The sequence below is a fragment of the Siniperca chuatsi genome, linkage group LG9 (assembly GCF_020085105.1).
Source record: "Siniperca chuatsi isolate FFG_IHB_CAS linkage group LG9, ASM2008510v1, whole genome shotgun sequence".
Classification (NCBI taxonomy): Eukaryota; Metazoa; Chordata; class Actinopteri; order Centrarchiformes; family Sinipercidae; genus Siniperca; species Siniperca chuatsi.
The window spans coordinates 3957068-3963530 of NC_058050.1; positions in this window are offsets into that span (position 1 = coordinate 3957068).

Consider the following 6463-nt stretch of genomic DNA (forward strand, 5'->3'; position numbering starts at 1 on the left):
CCTTGTGACAAACCAACTGCTGCAGCGAGCCCGGGGCCACTCCTCATGCAGCCTTGTTCGTTTGCATGGCCGAGTGATGTAAGCAGTCAAGACAAAGCCCCGATGATGAACACATGACGAGGTTGCTAGAAAACAACATCTAGACATGCTTCTTAACTGACAGGCAACGTGAATGAGAACCTTTGTTTAGTCACATGAGAGAAACCGTTGCATCAAGTTCTGTTTTCTCTTGTATCAAACAAAAAGTCTGATCAGACTGGGAACAAAACAGCAGAGCTAAAAACAAAAAGTTCAGGGCCGGAGATCATCAAGCGCTAGTTGTTGAATACTAAACTAGTAATTTGTATTTTTTTTAGATCGATCTGGTTTTCACACTTTACAGTACGGTAGTAGATACTCTTTTATCGTTGAATACAAATATAAAAACCCTGTATCACTCACTCACTGTTAAATGCTATTACAGTATATCCATGTTGGACTATTGCTGGACATTATGTTTTCATTCATTGTAACAACGTCCTTTTCATTTTCTGATTTTGTCTTTATCCCATAGACATCTATGGCCAGCCCAGTATCCCTAGGAATTACATGATGATTGCACACCTCACGAATCATGTCTAATGCCAAAGTTTAATGCCAATGCAGGAAGTAGCGTGTCCTTTATATAGGGAGGTGGAAAGTAAGGGTGCGGAGGTTGTGTTGGTGAATCGGCGTGTAGCACATTTGACTTTCATGCAGGAAAACAGCTTTTGCTTTCTGTCACAGGGCAACAGTTCATGGGGTTTTTTTTAACCGTAACCAATATCTTTCCCTAATCTTAACCCAGTGTTTTAGTTGCCTAACTCTAACCATACCATAACCATACCCGGGCTCAGACTACAGGAGTTTTGGGCCAATTTATCCCCGAAATCTAATATGGGACCATGGTCAGTATCGATGTTCAGCCCAGATTATCTGGTAATGTAAGGTTTACAGATCCAGTCTTGGCCCTGGGGCCACAGACTCACCCCAATAATTTCAAACATGTTTGATATTTAGGAGTTAAAATCCAGATGATCAGTACTTTTCATGTGGGACCACAATAGCCAATGAGAGAGACAAGTCAACAAGGAGACAGAAATGAAATCAGCTGACGGTGTTGCCAAGCAATGGTGAACATTCTAGTCCTTGAGGCTAACATTAGCTAGCATGCTACTGTTAACCGACAGTTAAAATCTCACCGCCAGTTCTCACCATTTTCTCATCCAGACTCGTGCCTTCTGCTTTTGTTTTTTCTCACTGCCTTAACAGCAAGTTGTTGCACCACATCTCCATTTTGTTTACATCAGCTTCCACTGGCATTGAACATTAAAAAAAAACTCTCTCTTTGAATCACATCTCCTAAGTTTTCTTCCATTTTTACTCAAGTTCCAAGGTTTTTTGGGGGAGTTTTTACTTATCGTAGGCAAAACAGTCTCTCCACAAGATACACTCAGTAGCTGTTTCCATTCCAAGACTTCTCATCCATGCTGACTTTGTGATTGAACGTTCATTCTTGACATTGGAAACATCATTTGGCAAAACAATCTCACCACAAGGTCCACTCAGTAACTGTTCAGTAGCTGTTCTAGAGCTGTTGATGGTATCACACTACTAACTGAACCTTGTGGTGTGATTTCTTTGGACAAGAAATCCTCAGAAAAAAATGGAAATTTAACATCTACAATACCATGACCACTGGGCAAACTTCATCTTTTGAGGAATATTGTGTGGTACCATCAAATGCTTCAGAACAGCTGTTAAAAGGACCTTGTGGTGAGATGGTTTTGCCAACTGCTGTTTCCTTTGTCAAGACTTGCCAATCTTGTTACGGAGATGGGGCTGAGGGCTAGATCAGAAACCCTTGCTGTTGTGGGTCTGTAAAGCCCATAGAGACAATGTATGTGATATAAAGTTATACACATAAAGTTGACTTGATTTGACTGGACTTGAACTTCTGCTCCCTTCTCATGAAGATAATACTCAAAATCACCTACTGTGTACAGAAACCCACGTCAAATTGAGAATAGTCCGAATTGGATTTCCCAGTTCAGTCACAGTTCAGCACTCCACTACAATACACTTGCTTTTGCGTGTGTGTGTGTGTGTGTGTGTGTGTGTGTGTGTGTGTGTGTGTGTGTGTCTATATAGTCTATAAGTGTGCTACATGAAAACTTTCTGCTATGTGTGCAGGTGATGTGTTTGTCCACAAGATCAGCTCTAAGATACTGTCTGTAAACTCCCAGGCAATTCTCAGAGTAATAATCCCTGAAATCCTGAAAACCATCAGGCAGATCCACCAGCGCACAATAACAGAAAGGATATGAAGATAGCTGCCCCTCTTCTTCTTCTTCCATCTCCCCTTGCACGCTCGTTTTCTTTCAGATAATGATGCTATTTGGAAGGACCTCCTTGATAACTCTGCTGAGATAATCTGGTGTTGTAATCCTCTCTTCTATAAATTGGGCCCCTCGCCTGCCAAGACGATGGTTCTCTGAAGTGCTTTTGAGAAACACTCTCCCACAGATTACCCCACTCGTTTCCCACCTCCTCCCCTATTTCAGCCACTTTCGTGTTGTCATTTCTCTGTTTTGTGTATTGCTTTTTTTACAGAGAAGATTGTGATCTTTTTAAAGCATGGCAGTTGTTGTTTTTTTCTTGAAAATCCACTTTGAGTGTTTTCTGCTTTGCTGTGTCATGAAATGGAAGTGCTGCCAAAAATTGTCAACAAAGTTAGGGACACTGCATGAGGTGGCTGTCCAGAAGATTATGATTGCTCATAATAATCAGCACGCCTTCAAGCAAGACTATGTCTTTTGATGCTTCATAGGGGTTTGGAGAGAAGCTGTATATTGTACATTGAGATGATGATGATAGATTTGCTTCATGGGTGGCAACTGGAAGAGGCTACAACCCAGCCTACATATTTCGTTACTATGGGTTCTTGAGCCATCATGGTCCAACATTATCTTAAAGAACTGAAGAAAAATGCACACATATTCTAGTGAGGTGCTCGCTCACAGGTAGACATCAAAGACAGGAGGGGAAAGCTGCACAGCCATGACTAAGATCCAATCTTTTTATTTAAAATTCTATCAAGCAATGTTTCTTCATCCTGAAGAGGGGAGGATGTTCTGATACTTATCTATGTATATAATTTAAAATAATAAGTTTGCAGCTTTTCCCTCCTTTCTCCAATATCATTTTGAGCCTGCAAAAGAGAAAAATCTGGGAAAAACAGAATAATTGTGTTAAAATGTATAAATGTTGTGTTAATATCTTGACAGATGGCTTAGTTTTGTTTGTGTCTGGCAGCTTGTTTGTTTAGTTTTTTTGTTTCTGTTACTTTTGTGGTTTTCAGTAGATTATCTTTGTGTAGCATTGAAATGGAAAAAATGGTTTAAACTGAATACATAAAAAGTTTGGTGTAAAATATCAGCGTTGGCAGCCCCAAAATCCAAAATGACAACAATCTTCATCCTCATCATCGTCTTCATTCGTGTAGATTTATTCTTGTTGACTGTTGAAACAAACACAAAACTTCTTCCCTTCCCTCCAACTTCTTTGACAAAATTTTACTTTTTTTGTTCCAAACGAAGCTACACAATCAATCATGAAATTTACCTCTAGTTTTAGTCTTGGTCACAGTTTTAAAATGTTATTCTATTAAGAAGATACCAAGGCTTAAAGAAGGCTCTATTGAGGGGGGTTTACTATGATTGACATAGTACTCATACACTTCACCACCTCAGGCTCCAAAGTTAGATTTTACACATTTTATTTTACACAATGATCAAGATATAGCAGTGAGCAGTAAACACAAACTCCACATTCAGTAGGTTGACATCACAGGTGATACAGTCTGTCAGACAGTACAGTCTGAAGTTTGTGATCTGAAGGTTGCCGGTTCAATCCTCAGACCAGCAGGACAGATCTGGGCACAAAAGAGAAAGTGCTTGGCTTTCCCCTTATTACCCCAGCGGAGATAAAACATGAAAATGTAACAGTGAATTTTGTCAGTTCATAAACGAACTCAATGGGCTGCAAGCGTTTGATACAGATTTTGAACTGAGAAACATGGCCATATGTCAGGTTTTGACTGTTGTTGGTTGTTGATATCTCTATATTATTCATGTTCAGATAATTTGTGGATGCAAATGATTATTTTAAGGCTTTGTATTACCAATTTGTGTACACAAATTGTCACTCCATTACCCTAGCCCATGTACCCTAACCTTTCAGTTTATGGTACAAGCCAACACACTGATCCATGCTGTATTCTGCCTCTCACTTCATCTCTTCTTTCATGCACCTGCTTGGTCATCGATCCACACAGGGTTGACTCCCTAATGGTGGAATGACCTTCCTGTTCTAGTCATAATAGAGGAGTCACTCCCTGCCCTCTTTTGTAGACTGAAAACTCATCTCTTCAAGAAGAACCTCACATCAACCCCTCCTCCAAACATTGAATCATATCCCTTCTCCACATCTTTCTTCTGCTTATTCTAATATGTTCTCATCAGAAACCCCTCTTCTCCATTTAGCATCTATTTCCAGGTTGTTGCGACCTTTCATCATTTTGTCACAACAGTGTTCTGAGGGTGCTGTGGTTGTAACCCTTGACCTTCTTAGTATTGGCCTCTTGTAATGATGGTGATCTACTGTAGGAAGTGAAGCTCATTCTACTGTGGGGTTCGCTGGAATTTGTCAGCTATAGGCCTTCACAGTAAATGAAAGTGAATGGGGGGAAAAAAGCCTAAGGGAGAACTGTACCATATAGTATTTTATTAGGTGGAAACTTGCAGCACAATAACTGATGTATAAAGCAGGAGCACTTTGGAATGAGGTATGTGCAGAGTAGACTTTATTCCTTTTAATGGAATTAAGAAATGCTAAGTGAATAAAGTGTATGCAGTATATCAGTCATTCTAATGTGCTCCTGCTTTTAACATCAAGTTATAATACTTTGTCATTGTCCCGTGAAAACAATATATCTCCAAATCTGGTTATTAGAAAGTTTCCCGATACATAGAGGAATTACAAACTTCTAAACAGGCTGAGAAAATTCTCCTGCATCCAATCCTTATAAAAGCCACTGGAGTATCTCCAAAAACACACTGTCACCAAGACACTGTCCTTGTTTTATTGTTAAGACTCCTTTTACTTTGGCGCATAAACCTTACTGTACCTCATGTTACGGCTGGATTACTGTTTTTCCAAGTGACATTGACCATCAAGGACCTTGAAAGCCACCATTTTGCATCTAAAAAATTAACAAAATGGTTCTCATTTCACCCAGAATATAAGCCTGTTCAGGTAAAAATGAAAATGGCCAGAAACTATTGTAAAAACAAACAAGGACCCCAGTTCAAGAAACATACAAGACTTGTAACAAAATGCCTCTATTAATGGGGCAACCCCAAAGGCTTCAGACAAAGTTGGTCCTGTTGTCCGATTACATATAACATCCAAGGTATTAATACCAGTTCTGAATGGCCACATAACCGCCTCCTGGCTGCATCACACTGCCTTCCGGATCTCTCTCCAAGAATTCTGTGTCTTTTGCATGTATTTATAATCTTGATGCAAGGAATTGTACAAATGGAGATAATGGTGCACACTTTCAGGCTACATCCACACTAATACGTTTCCATTGTAAAATGGCATTTAAAACAAAAGCGATCTCCGTATACTCGAGCGTTTTAGCACTGTTTTAGAAATAATCTCCGTCCATACTAACGCATGAAAACGCATATCACATGACCATTCGCATACACTGCATGCGCATGCCAGTGTAGATTGTCTGCTCTGCGGTTGGTTGCTTATTTGCAGAAAATACTATGAAGGAAGAACAGCAATTGCGAAAACTAAGACCAGCAATTTCTCTGCTTGGACCAACGAGGTGGAACTGAAAAGTAACACACACTGAACTGAAAGTAACACATGAGAATAGGGCGGGTAATGTGGCGGAAAACATATAGAAGTCGTCGGAGTACCCACACAAGAAGGATGAAATCACAAAATGTATGTAGGCCTAGCTATAATGTTTTGGCTTGATACACTTGACATGTCGTGACTAATAAGACCCAACCAGGAAGCGGGGTCAGCAGCATTTTCAAAAGTCTCTGTTATAGGGGTTCGAAAACGTCGCAGCGGTGTGGACACTAGCCGTAAACGTAGCACAAGTTATGCGTTTTAAGCGAAAACATATTAGTGTGGATGTAGCCTCAGATAGTTTCTCTTCAAAGGCATTCAAGGCCTTGAACTCGGTTCAATTCAATTCAATTTTATTTATATAGCGCCAATTCATAACAGAAGTTATCTCATTGCACTTTTCCTACAGAGCAGGTCTAGACCATACTCTGAGCAGTTTTCACATGTACACCTAAATATGAAATTAAAATAACGTTAGCTACCCTCCAGGCAGTCAATGGGTATAAGGTTG